The 14,371-nt window shown below is 38.9% G+C and overlaps 1 protein-coding gene across 5 annotated transcripts in view; it reads right to left on the bottom strand.

The window, feature by feature from the left end:
* Positions 1-14,371, bottom strand: part of LOC114696427 (SPHK1 interactor, AKAP domain containing) — a 151,692-nt gene that overhangs the window by 40,223 nt on the left and 97,098 nt on the right. The gene's annotated exons all lie outside the window — the stretch shown is intronic.

Below are 14,371 nucleotides of genomic sequence, written 5' to 3'. Positions count from 1 at the left end.
GTTTGAGTTATTACAGTTTTACTATAGATAGTGTTATTATGGTTTTGTGCTTTGTAAACACAAGAACTTGGAATGATAATCTTGTGAGATTCTGATGAATATGAGAAAAATGTATGGTTCATTTATAGATACTGATGTTGTAATAGTGGGTAAATTCCTTCCCAGAGAGGACTTTGGGTTGACTGAGCATCATTGAAAAACCAGTTTCGTAGTTATATTTTTCATGGTTGATGGCTGGGAAATTCTACATAGGCTAGCTCTGCTCAGTCTTGTGTTTGCGGTGTTGAGAAGTGGAGTATGTATGAACATGATTATGATCTTTGTCTGACTCCATGATGCCACAGTGTTTGGTTGAGTTGTCCCTTTCTATGGTAAGAATATCCACGGGAGCCATTTCTTCCTGCAAGTGGCTAGCACTACTTTAAATGGATATGAAATGGCCCCAAACCACATATACGTAGAGTATATCTCATAAATATAACCCCATACAATTTCTCCAGTGCCAGACCTCCTGACTGGGTCAAGTGTAGGGGTAAAACAAGATGCATTAAAAATCTGAATAAAAATCGTGGCTAAAATATCTACCTTTTGAAAAATTTGCAACATAATCACTTGAGAATGTTTCTGGTCTCTAGTCCAGGGTGCTGAAATAGAACCTCAGAGTGTTCAAAGAGCTGTGCAAGTGTACTTATGACAGTTTTACAGTTATCCACTTCTTGTTCAAATGGCCCATGCGACTGGATTGCTGTTTACAAATCTAATTCCCTGTGACTTCAGGTTATTTCCTTGGAATTCAGTCATCCATTTCATGCTGACCCCCAAGTAAGAATACAGATCTCTATGTAGAAGAGTTGGGAAATGGTAGGTCTGGAGTAGGAAGTTTGGAGAGAGGGAGTACTCATCCTCTTTGAGGTATATGGTCTTTGGGCTGTGTGCTCAAAAGACAGACAACACAAAGTGCTCTTCCTGCTGTCCCGGAGTTAGGTATCTGGAAGGAGAACATATCCTAAAATGAGGAACAACATTATCAGATAAGTCTAAGGTGAATGGCTGTGTGGATTGGAGAAGGAGGCTGGAAGCATTAGTCCAGTCAAAAATGGTATCACAGAGAAGTTAGATTTGAGGTGAACAGAAGGGGAAAGAAACTTCATATAACAAATGAATGATCTTTCCATGATCTACATCCACTGAGCAATGATCTGTCAAGAGGCTTTGCATTAAGCTCGAAGGGAGGAGAAGGCAGAGCTGTGAAACCCAAAGAAATAGGACTTCTGAGCAGAAGTGTTTTCTTCTGACATAGTGGAAACTCGGGGCATCTTTTAGTATTTTAAAGGAGTTGGATGAAAGAGGGAATCAGCATTTTATGCTATACTCATTGCATCATTAGTGCTGAGAGAGCACTGGATATTTCCCAACTTGACAGCTTAGAGTTTGTGATGGAAACTTTTGGTAAGGAGAAGGAAAACTCAAGCTCTGTAGAGGGTATTGTTAGACTAGTTCTGTGTGACTAAGTTATGAAAGTCAAGGGATTTTTGTGCTCCAGTTCTGCAGGCTGGAGAACATTTTGTGGAGGTGATGGGGTTGAGCCGGGGAGCTGGGGCTGCAGGAGACAGCAGCTAGTGGACATCAAGGCATAACTTCTGGGCTGGCTCCTCTCCTTACCTGATCAGATGCTGTTCTTAGTGAAATACCTGAGTGAGCAAATCCAAGTATGCAGCAGGATCCCAGGAAGGAGCTGCCAAAGGCTGGTTGTGTTCAGAGAATTTCTGTTTCCTTGAGCATGGTCTATCTTCCTTTGTCCTTTATCAGGTGTGTGCATGAGCCAGGTACTGCTCCTCAGTCATGTTTTATCATGCTTATCACAGTGCCCAGCACTTGGTAGCCCCTTAGTGAATTGTGTCTTTTTAAATTATTTATTTATTTATTTATTTATTTATTTATTTATTTATTTATTTATGTGTATGTGTGTGTGGACAATTGAGAGTTTGGGTGTTCCTGGAGTAGGGTGTTGAATCACCTGCTCTTGGATTTTCAGGCCATTCTGACCTGTGCATGGATGATGGAGACTAAACTCTGGTCCTCTGAAAGAGCAGCAATGTTAATGAATTAGTGAATGAGGGGGAAGCCCTGTCTCTGGTGGTAAGTATCCCACAGGAGGCAGATACCATGCCACAGTCAACTCTCCTGATTTAAGTGGTGAACTAAAGTGGCCTCAGCAGAGTTGTTTTGTGACAAGGACAGAGGAAAATGGTAGAGATCTCTTAGGAGAATTAACTGGAGAGACATTAATCTGGCAACTGGCAATGATGTAAAGTACTTAGACAGGCTTTTCCCTTCTACATGTGAAGATTTGCTAAAGACATGGCAAAACAAATAAACAAACAAGAAAACAAGATGTTGAGGACAATAATTGGTAATGAAGAGACATAAAAAGTGCTAATGTTTTTCTTGGAACTCAAGCTCCTTTCTCTTCACGTAAAATGCTTCGCTTGTGTCTGCGCAAGCTCTTTGTTATATCTGCAGCTTACAATTGGCTGAAGCAGATGGAAACACATCTTCCCCAGGGAGCTCAAACACTACTCACCCTGAGCATGCTCAGCAGTGCTGACTGTGGCTGGATTCTTAAGGTTATATTCACAAGCTGTTCCATTGGTTTTTAGCTTGTCCTTACGTACTTCTCAGTACAACCGTAGGAATAAATGTCAGCAAGGAAACAATGCCATGCTATGATCTGATCTCCTTAATAATTTCAACTAAAATATTTTTCAAAATTATATATATGTGTATATATATACATATATATACACACAATCTACATATATATACACAAACTACGAATGTTCATAGACAATATGCTGTTTTCATAATGTCGATTATTTAGTCAAGCAATCTCTTGTATTGTATGTGAGTGTATGTGTGCAAGGTGAACATATCATAACATCATTGGTTTTCTTCCTGTTTTTCTATGCCTTTTCCATTGAAGCAGGGTCTTTTAATGAACCTGGAACTTACCTTTTTTTTTTTTTTCTTCTTCAGTATTTTCAGCTATGCTGGTGTTCAGTAAACACCTTGATCCTGACACTCCTGTCTCTTTCACCCCAGCTCTGATCCAGTCTCAGAAATTGGGTGACAGACTCACACAGCCATGCCTGTGAAATTTGTTGTCTAGTACACAGTTTTGTGTGTGTGTGTAGTGGAAACCTGATGTGAGAAAGAAGTTGACTTTAAGATCTACTCAAACAATGTAACATAAAATAAATTTAATCGGACTACAGATCACAGCAACTTTTGTGGGATAAATGTTTTTACACATGAAGTCAAACAAAACTAGTAGTGTTGTATCAGCTTAACAATGAATCTGAACCTGGAATTTAACTGAGGACACACAAGAAGAACTAGCAATGACTGTGAGTATTAGATCTACATTGTGGTGCATGAACAGTTTCAGGTTGCTTTGCACTAATTAACTTGCCCACATTTTAGACGACTCAGGTAGGCAAATGCAATGCTAAGGAGAAGCCAACCTGCTGTGTACCCACCATGACCAATCACTGGCAGAAGGCTAGATGACAACAGGGATTGTAGCCAGGAGATGTCATTTTTCACTTTCTCTGCTAGGAATATTTCCATGTCTCTTGAAGTCAGCTAAAACTTTTATTCATATAGAGATGGTTCTTATGAACAGTTCATTAAAAGCAGGATGTCAAAATGCCTTAAAAGTTTAGACATTTGAATGTTGTTTATGACCAAACGTATACTTAGGGTTTATTTTTGAAGAAAGCCAGCTTCTATCAGCTGCTTTGAACAATGCAGCCATCTGCCCATGGGAGCTATGACAAGATCCCTTAATTTGACAGTATCAAAACGCTGATCCCTACAATGCTTTCAAAGGAAAAGGAAAACTGTCTGTCTTCTTCCTGCAAGCAAAAGATGTCTGCTAGATGCAGGACCCTGAACTCAATTTATCTTCTTAAAATGTCACATTTTTTTCTGATTAGTAGTTTAGGCTTATGATACTGAAAGGAAAACTTTTCCATCAGTGTGGGCATGCTGTCATGTTGTCAGCCATTCCGGGACACATTTGACTCTTTGGGAAGATATTGCATTTGTATACAGTTATTGCTTCAAAATAATTGCAGCAATCATACAAAATGCAAGTTTTATTTACACTTAAGGCTGTCAAACTTCTCTGCTTCCTTTTATTGTCGAAATTTTAAAAATACATTTGAAATGTTTTTAGAAGAGGCATTTGAGCAGTTTGTGATGAGACACACCATGGAAACTATAGACAATTCAAAAAAATAGATATTTTAACTAACCACACACAAAATCAATTTTACTGGTAGCCTATAAATAATTTTTGAAAAGAGATTCTAGGTGGTTATTTGGACTCAGTCTGCTTGAAAATGTTTTCTCTGCATATAGAAATAAAGTGGTAAGAGAGGACAGGGACATGACTCAGTGGGTAAGAAAATTTGTTCTTCAGACATGAAGACCTGAGTTCAAATCCCCAGCATCCACCTACAAAAAGCTGAACATGACTGTTTGTCTCTATAATCCCAGATTTAGAAGGAGGAAATGGACAGATTTGGAGACTTTTCTGGTCTGCCGACCTAGCCAAAATGATGAGCTTGGTTCACTGAAGGAGCCTGTCTCATGGCAGAGAGCAACAGAGGAAGACACTAGATATCTTCCATTGCCTTTGATAGATTTTTTTTATCCTCAAATGAAAAGAAGTATCACTTGGCAGGCAAATGTCATTTTCACAATATTCCTTCTGCAGCTGTAAGCAACCACAGTTATTTTATGTCTTTAATTGAGTTGTCTTTCCTAGGCATTTAATGTAAATGCAAAAACACCATACTTGGCTTTATTATGATCGGCTAGCATAATGTTTTCTAGTTAACTGTATGAAGTGTTTTATCAATAGTTCATTAGATTTACTGCAGAATAATATTTCATCACAAGGAAAATTTTCATGTCCATTCTTAGACCCTTGGATTCTTTTCAAGGGCATGCTTATTTTTCAAAACTTTTTGAGTGAGAATTTGGGCAACATAAAATGTTTTTTTACTGTACTGTGTAATCCTCATCTTGGCTGTGAGACTCTTGGTACCTCTTCCTACTGAAAGGGATGATCTTAACCAAGGATATCCAAGAATGATGTGGAAAGTGATGAATCAAATCCTGCTAGGAACTGTGTGTACCTGGAAGTTTTACTTGTAAATAAAAGAGTGTGGTAGACTCAGCTACACTTTGCTCATATTTTTCTTCCTGAAGATTATTATTCTACTAATATGTGAAAAGTTTCCATAGGTTTTCTCAACTCTCGAGTCATGTGCTAGGCTAGTGTATGTAAAGAAAAGTCAATCAACTATTAAGTAAATGATTAGTACAGACACCTGGATGATGCTGAGGTGCAGCAGCACCAGCAGCACTAGCAGCACCAGAAGTACCAGCAGCACCATTAGCACCAACACCATCAGTACCATCATCACCATCAGCACCATCAGCACCAACACCATCAGCACCATCAGCACCATCAGCACCAACACCATCAGCACTGGCACCGGCACCAGCACCGGCACCACCACCTTCCAAAGGCCTTGGAATGTAGCTCAGCTTGCATAATGCTTACAAGGCTCTGGACTGAGTAAATCCCCCAAACCATAGGTACACAAACTCACTTTGCCCACTGTGATAAAAACAAGCTGCCGAAAGCCACTGCAGTCACCAGCAAGTTTCACAGGAATAATCAATCATTTCTGGTACATGGGACCAGGGTATGTGGGGGGTAGGGCAGAAGTATGTGGAGCTGTTTCTTTTTAGATGACCAGGACCTCAGAATGTGGTGGGTAGGATGCGCTGTTTGCTGGTCCTGAAGGGTTTGGGACCAGAACAAAAAATTCCTACCCAATGCCAGGTTAAATATGATAGTCCTAGACTTCTTGAAATCCTTCAAGTTACCTTATTTACTTATTGTTCAAATCATGTCTTGGTACTCTTTCAGATGCCTTTACTGCAAAGGTTCAACTCTACTGTATCTTAATTAGAATGCTCCAGAGAAAGAATTAACAAGGTGGTGTGTTGACTCACAGAAACCAGATAGGACCTGTATCCTTGCAGTCTCTGTTAGTGAACATCTATAATAAAGTAACAAAACATAATTAAGTAAGCCCTGTAGCAAAAAGTCAACTTCTCTTGAAATCTTTAAATAACCCCATGTTTTTCAAGCAGAAGGCTCATTGTTTATTTAGAATGTGCAAATTTGTTTCATCAAGAACACTGGAGGGAAGCCCAGAGGCTGTGAGTGACTTGTAGGCCAATTGATTCTTGAGTATATCTCCAGGGTTATAAACTGTCCTTAACAGTGGGAATGTTCTCTCCCCTTTGAACCATACCAGGGTACAACTGACAGAAGGACCCCTGGCTTTGTCTATGGACAAGCTTAAGTTTATATGATAGCCCTGTCCCTTGCTCTGGTAGTCTTAACAAACTAGAAAAAGTAGGGATAGTGAACACATTCTTTGCAGAATTCCTGTGCAGATTACATGAAGTATGAAGTAGAGAATATGTGCTTGTTCTCTCCTTTTCATGCACATCTTGTTACACAGAAAATTAGATTACCTTTCATTGATCTCAGAATTATAGTCTATAAGAAAGAACTAGTAAGTATTGCTACTTTTCAATTTCTCTCATGTCAAGTAAAACTTTGTAAGGTTCAACCTATAAAGTGTGAAATGAAATATTTATAAAGAACAGCTACTTCTGAGAGTGGGAAATAATTACAATATGCCTCCTTGTCTGTAATTACCCTTTTTACATTATATATGTGAGTAAAAATGTTGTAATGGAACCCATTATCTATAATTAATATATTCTAATAAATCAAATTACTGTAAAACAGTGTGCTGTGCACACCCACAGCGGCCCATGGGACTCCCTGTCATCCTGGGCTCTAAGAGCAATAAGATATTTTCTATATTTTACATATATTATATTATGATCTAAGCATACATTAGGTTATACAATCTATGTTCTTAAAAGCATCCCCCACAATGTTTGTACAATGACAATATTATCTGAATGTTCATTTCTGACATTTACTGTCATCAGGAAAATCATGACTATAGTTGAAGGGCAATTTAAACACTTATCATCATTGGAAATAAATGGGAGTAAACCTACTTTTTGAAATAGAGTTCTATGGAGCACAGGCTGGTTTTGAACTTACTGTATAGTTAAAGAGGACCTTGAATTTCTGATCCTCTTGCCTCTACCTTCCTAATGCCGGGTTTATAGGTGTGCCAGTGTGACCAGTGTAGGCAGTCCTGGGAATTGAACCCAGAACTTTGTTCATGCTAGGCAAGCATTCTACTAATTGAACTACATCCCCAGCCCATGAAACTAAATCTAAGATATAAAGAATTTACTTAAACTGGATATCTAGCTTGCAGCTATTATATTTTGGACAACCACACAACTTATAATTTCTCTGAAAAGTCTTGGGAATTATTAAGCAAAAAATTTGTGCATTTTCAGTATGTGAGTGAGGCTGACATTAAAATAACTAAAACATATGAGAAAGAAAACTAAACTCAAATGCAGTCACTAAATGTACATCTTGTGTTACTGTGAATGAGGATATGGAAATAGTTTCAGAAGACAGAGCATGAATTTAGCTATGAATGGAGGAAAGTATATGGATTGACTCTATTGATAAAGAAACACCAGAAAGTAAATTTCTCTCCTATTTACTTGGCTGCTAAGAACAATTCTGTTTGACTTCTCTAGTTTTACCAAGGAAGCTTTTAATCCATGGAGGGTTTCCAAATTATTGTTCCCAAAGTGTGTATTCAAAGAATTCATTAGAATTTTTTTAATATACTAATATAAGTGCTGGGAAGTAACTGCTTTTCTAATAAATGACCATTAAACTCTAAGCTTTTAAAAACTGGCACCTTGAAGTCCTTAGTTTCCATGTGTATAATGAGTAAGCAGATAATGTAGTAATTACAGATAGAGCAAAACAGAATACAATGAAAAATGCAATCAATAAAAGCTGGTTTAGGAGCATTGACGAATGCTTTTTTAAACCAATTACCAGGCAGTTTTGAAGCATGAGGGGGCAGATTTCCTTTACATTTCGTATGCCTAATATTGTAAAGGCCTCTTTTACCTCAAATGGATGTGTGTATATATATCCATGCTTATAATAATTTGATAATCTACTCACTTACATAGTTGAGTTGAGTTGGTATAACAGAGTTTCAGAGAAACTCTTGGGTGATGTCTGTGTTGGAAAAAGAATCACTTGTGATTAAAAAATAAGGCACTCTGACTTGTTGAGAGGACTGAGAAAGGTGTATCAAATATTTGCATTTGCCAACTCCAGGGTATAGTCTCACTTTCTACTGTGTAGTTAAGGAAACATGGTTAAAAGTAGTGACTGAATTGGATTCATCTTATACTTTTTTCTTTAAAGTTCTGTGCACAGGAGAAATGTTCTGAAGTGATCAGAGTGTGGTTGGCTAGTCTAGCGTTTACCTAACTTAACTGAAGCTCTGAATCCCATCTATTGCTACCCTGTGGACCTTAGCACCCTCAGAATGTTCTAATATTCTGTAGAAGCACTTTAGAATATCTTAAGTGGGCACACTATGAAAACATACTTTAAGCCATGCTTTAGAAAAATTAATATCAAACAGTCCTCTGCCTACATAAACTATAGTTTATGTTTATTTCCAACAAAATAATGTGACATGAACTTACACTGTTGTTATTAAGGAAAGTAAGCAGCAAATCCTCAAAGGCTAGTCAAGAGTCAGACAAGGGCCAATGCTTCAAACTCTAGCATGACTTGTGGATATTTAAATTTTACACGTTTTATTTTTTTGGGGGGGGGTATGCAAGTGCCTGTGACAGCAGTAACTATGAAATCAATGACAAAGACAGATGTTTCCTTCAGGAGCATGGACTAGGGGACACTAGACTGAAAGTGGGGGCCAGGGGTGGGGGTTGAACAAAGACAGGCAGGTGTTGCAGGTGAGATGTTAAGGATGTGTGGAAAATCATCAAGGCAAGGAGAGATTTCAGGTAGGTGGTAAATAGCATTTATTAAGCATTGTGGCAAGAGAGTAGAATAATGCTGTATTCATGAAATCTGAAGGAAGGGTGGCCAGGATACACAGAGGGCAGACAGTAGATGTTCAGATAATGCTGGTTGCTATAACAAATTTTAAGGATTTTATCTTTACCCTGAATACAGAATGTTGTGTAATCCTAATTAATGCTCATTTATTGCTGGGTCCTAGTGGCTCCCTCAGGGTAGGGAGTAAGAAGACGTGGAGTCAACAACACAGAGCCCAGGAGTCAGGTGAAAGGCAAACAGCAGACTCTTTTATTTAGTAGTGGGGAAAGTCTTATACACCATCCTCCCAGCACCCAGGCTGTGTCCCAGTCTGGTGATATCACACCATCATCCCTCATTGGCTGGGCACACTCACTGTCTTCAGTCAAGGTAGTCATCAATATTGTACTGTTCTATGCTTGTCGGCTCTTGGAATTCCAAGCAAGTTTATACCAACTGTGGACCACAAACATGCTCATCATCTTCTTTCCCCTGCATCATTAATGTTGCTGATGGGCCTGGTTACCTGTGCCTGTCCCATCAGAGAAGACTCTAAGCAGCATGCTGACTCTTCAGTGCTTGCTCTTGTAGTTCTTCTATGCTCTATGCTCCTCTTATCATCATTAAATGGGTGTGTTATCATTTCAGGCAGGGCCCTTTCAGCCAGGTGCACATTTGGTTTGATAATCTATTTACTCACTTACACAGTCATAGTTTAAGTTGTTTAAGCACAAACTTCTGTTGGACTTAAGTATGTATTTGTTATCTTGCTAAGTTGTATGATGCCTGCACAGTTAACTAAAAGTAAGATTGCAACTTCCCTCAGAGTGGTTACAACACACCTCACTCCTGTCCTGCTCATGTTAGGAATTGTGTGCTTGTAGATGTTTTCTGAGTTGATTTCTGCTAGCAACAGAGATGAGTTGCAGTCATGATCTAAGGCAGCAGGAACTAGAAGAAGCTGCATGTGTTAGGAACTAATCTAGCCAGGAAAGGCAAAGGCTATCATAATGGAGCAAAGAGAGAGAGGGGAAGTGAGAAGCTTTCTTTTCTTTCTTTTCTCTATGAAAAATAGAATCTGAAAATAGGGGCTTATTATTCCCTCCTTACCTTACAATTCTTTAAAAAAGATTTATTTATTTATTTATTTATTTATTTATTTATTTATTTATTTATTGTGTGTGTCTGTGTGTGTGTGTGTGTGTGTGTCTGTGTGTGTGTGTGTGTGTCTGTGTGTTTCCTGCATGTGTCTTTGTGCTCTTCAAGCATGCAGTAGCCTAGAAGGCCAGAAAAGGTATTGGATACTTTGGAACAGGAGTTACAGATGGTTGTAAGCTGCCACATGGGTGCTGAGAATGGAATGCTGGTCCTCTGGAAGAGCAGCCAGTGCTCTTAATTGCTGATCCATCTCTCCATCCCCCCTCCCCCAACCCTCCCCGCCCAGTGACATAGAATTTAAAATAGAGCAGAGACATTTATTTAGAGGCTGCTATAGAGACTCAATGATCAATTATGTCTAATTGATAAACTAATATTTAGCAGACATGCAAATAGAACTCTGTCATGTGTAGAGAGGGATGCATAGATGTAGCATCATGGGATTCACTGATCTCCCTTTGTATTCACTCTGGATGCTCACTCAGACCTGGTTTGCTAAAGTTTCAGGTTGAGTGACAAAATGCCCTTGCTCCATTAGTTGGCCCTATATCCACACACATTTTTTTTTTTTTTTTTTTTTTTTGGTTTTTCGAGACAGGGTTTCTCTGTGTAGCTTTGCGCCTTTCCTGGGACTCACTTGGTAGCCCAGGCTGGCCTCGAACTCACAGAGATCTGCCTGGCTCTGCCTCCCGAGTGCTGGTATTAAAGGCGTGCGCCACCACCGCCCGGCTCCACACACATTTTTAACTCACTGCTGGCATGGTTTGGCCTCAGTAGGTTAAAAATGCCTGGGGATAGGTTCCAGGTGGAGTTGGAGGGGAGAAAGTGTGTGTGGATGTGACCAAAACACATCATATACATGTATGAAATTCTCAAAGAATTAATAAAAAAATTAAGACATGAATTAAATTGAAGGAAGAGTTAAAATAATCCCAAGTTGATTTGTTCTAAATGCTTGCATTGAATGTAGAAGAATTATTATCTGGAGTACAAGATTTTAGTAAGTATAAAATGAACATAAAATCCTCTGCCATTCTGGCTGGTGGAAGTCAGCACCGGGATAGACCCAAGCAAATTCAAGATAGGTAATGTGAACCAAAGGAGAGGAAGAAAATAAGATAGATAGGAGGAGTGTGGGTATTCAGCTTTCAGGTCTACTGCACAGAATGGGTTTTCTTAAAGCATCTGCTTGATTTTAGAACACACTCCTTTTTTCTTCATAAACACCTCCAAATCGCTTGAAGGTTTACATGGACCTTCTTCACTCAGTATCAGACTGTGGTGTTGCATCAGCATTTTCAAACTGTGACTTCCACATCCTGTTTTTTATTTGATCACCCTTCCCATTGACCAGAACTGAGAGGTTTGCCTGCAGCCTAAACCATTTTCACCAACTACAAATGAGCCCCAGCACAAACTTTAATTTTGAGCTAGCAATCATAATTGGTTTCTTTTTCTATCTGATAGTTACAATTAGTTGTAAAGGATGTTATTCAGAGGTGTAAATGCTTTTTGCATTAGGAATATTGTTGACATTCCCTTCCCTTTTATCTTTCTACCAGAAACACCAAAATACATACAATATAGAAGTTATTTTATATATACATGCATAATATACTTTTCATATTTTTTAACTTTATAAATGGCTTTTTGATGACTTAAGAGACTTTTAAAAAAGATAGCATACTAATATAATGCAGGAGAAAACTACTATAATCAGGAATTAATAAACCTAGTTCCAGTAATTACTGAGCAAAAATGATAGAAACTCATGGATACCAAGCCAGGCCTGTGCATTTTTTTGTCATTATTCCATTACTTGTTGGAATCATCTTACTATTCCCAAGAAATCAAGATACCACAATGTGAAAACCCATGGTCAGGGTTATGGGAGTGGGGACCATACATCCATGCCTCCTGTGAGGAGCCTGTAGACAAAGGGACATTGACACTGATGATGACGTCTGGAAAGTGTGTTGCTCTGCTTTAGACCTGGCTTGGGTTAACCTTCCTCAGCCCAATGATGCCATTCCGGGGATCTCTTTCACGACTGGAGAATTGAGGTTCAATAAATGAACAAATAGTCCAAGTTCATTGAAGTCACACAGATACTGTACATAAGAAGGGTTACACTGCAGTGGACCCATGCTATTCTGTTAAACACAAAGTGCCTGTATCTATCTCAGTAAAGACCTCATCTCTGAGGGCAAGCCAAATGCAAGGAGAAAGAATCATCCTAGCTGTCCATTAACAGATGACTAGTTAATGAAAATATGGTATATATAAACAGCAAACTTTATTCAGCAATGAAGAAAGATAAAATTACAAAATTTTCAGGAAAATGGATGGAATTGGAAAATATTATATTAAGTGATGTAACGCAGAGTAAGAAAGATAAATACCATGTTTGGTTTCACATGTGAATCCCAGATCCTACGTTTTTGTTTCAGTTTTTAAACACTTGTTTTAATTTTTATTTATTTATATGTGTATCTCTGTGTGGGTATGTACATGTAAGTAAGGTACCCACAGAGGCTCAATGACAGTTTCAGATCTCCTAGAGATGGAGTTTAGGCAATTATGAGCTGCCCCATGAACGGGTAACTGGTAACTGCTCAGATCCTCTGGAACAGCAGCAAGCACCCTTAACCATGAGTCATCAGCCCCCTCCAGGGTCTAACTTTAATACACATGTATTTATGCTGGGATGAGTATCTGTAGAGGTCATGAAATTAAATGGGACCCATAAGTGGGTGAAAAAAGAGGTCTTCAGAAAGGGGGACGGGGAGAGTAAGAGAATATATGTGACATGAAATTGGAAAGGAGAGTCTTTGGAGCAGAAGGGAACAGTGGATAGAGCATGGTGAGAAAGACATATTTTCCCCATGCTCTAGGAGTCAAAAGTTGATCCATAATAGACTCGTGAACTGAAGCTTTTTATTACCAAAAACAGTGTGTTCTCAGCATCACCCTGTGGATTTTACTTCATGCTCTTCTCGCTGATCTTGGCATGTGGAATGAGGTTCTGGAGATGTTGTAGTAGAAGGGATTTTATCATGTCTCCTCCAAGAAGAGATTGTATTTTTTTATATTTCTGATTAATAACTGCAGTCCTGCAGTGTGAGACTTATACTGCAAGGGACTGAACTGCCCTCATTTAAGGTTTTATTTTCTCTTCCGATGATGAAGAATAGATGTTAGGAAAAGGTATATTAAATGCAAATTCTCAATGATTTGATGGGCAATTTCAATTAGAAACAGTCAATTTATACAGGTGAAGAGCTGAGAACTGAGGACTAATATCAGCCGTGGTAACTGACCCTGCCATATTACCTTCTCTGGGTCAGATGTTCAGTTCTCTCAAAAATTCTACAGGTACAGGAAATCAAAGCAATGGTGTGCTGAGAAGAATCTTTCTGGATAGTAGTCAGCATCCATTCCCAATGATCTGTTCATATGTTCATATATATTTATATATGTTCAGGTATATATTCATACATATAAAGCTGATTTTATATATGTGTGCTTTATGTCAACTTTATATATGTCAGCTTTAAAATAACTGCAGCAGAATCACAACCAAGAGCTGAGAACCCAGTGGTCATTTGGCCTTGAGGCTTGGGTACCTGGACAATCAGAGTAATTCTGCTATGACTGTCTCTCACTAGGGGAGGAGGGTTGACAACCATTAATTGCTCAGTCACCCCAAGACTGGTACCTCAATAGTCTCAATATGGTGCTAGAAGCCTGAAAGTTTCCTGGAGCTGCTGCCTCCTAATCCACAACCAAAGCTAATCAAAACTCAGAAATGCTGGTTCAGATACCAGAGGATGAATCAGCATCATTATTAGGGCAAATTAACTCAGAGCAAGACTGAAGACCAAGTGAGCACAAGGAGAGATTATCTACCTTGGATGCCATTTGTGTCTGGGCTGCTACCAAAAGGTGCTGCCCACAATCTGGGTGGGTCTTCAATCCAGGCAGTCAGGACACTTCTTTAGTTGAAGCTCCCTACTCGAGACCTTCTAGTTTATGACAAGTTAACATTAAAACCAACCATGACATGCCACACACAAGTATATT

The sequence above is a fragment of the Peromyscus leucopus genome, chromosome 13 (assembly GCF_004664715.2).
Source record: "Peromyscus leucopus breed LL Stock chromosome 13, UCI_PerLeu_2.1, whole genome shotgun sequence".
Lineage (NCBI taxonomy): Eukaryota > Metazoa > Chordata > Mammalia > Rodentia > Cricetidae > Peromyscus > Peromyscus leucopus.
This window is presented reverse-complemented; position numbering and strand designations above follow the sequence as displayed.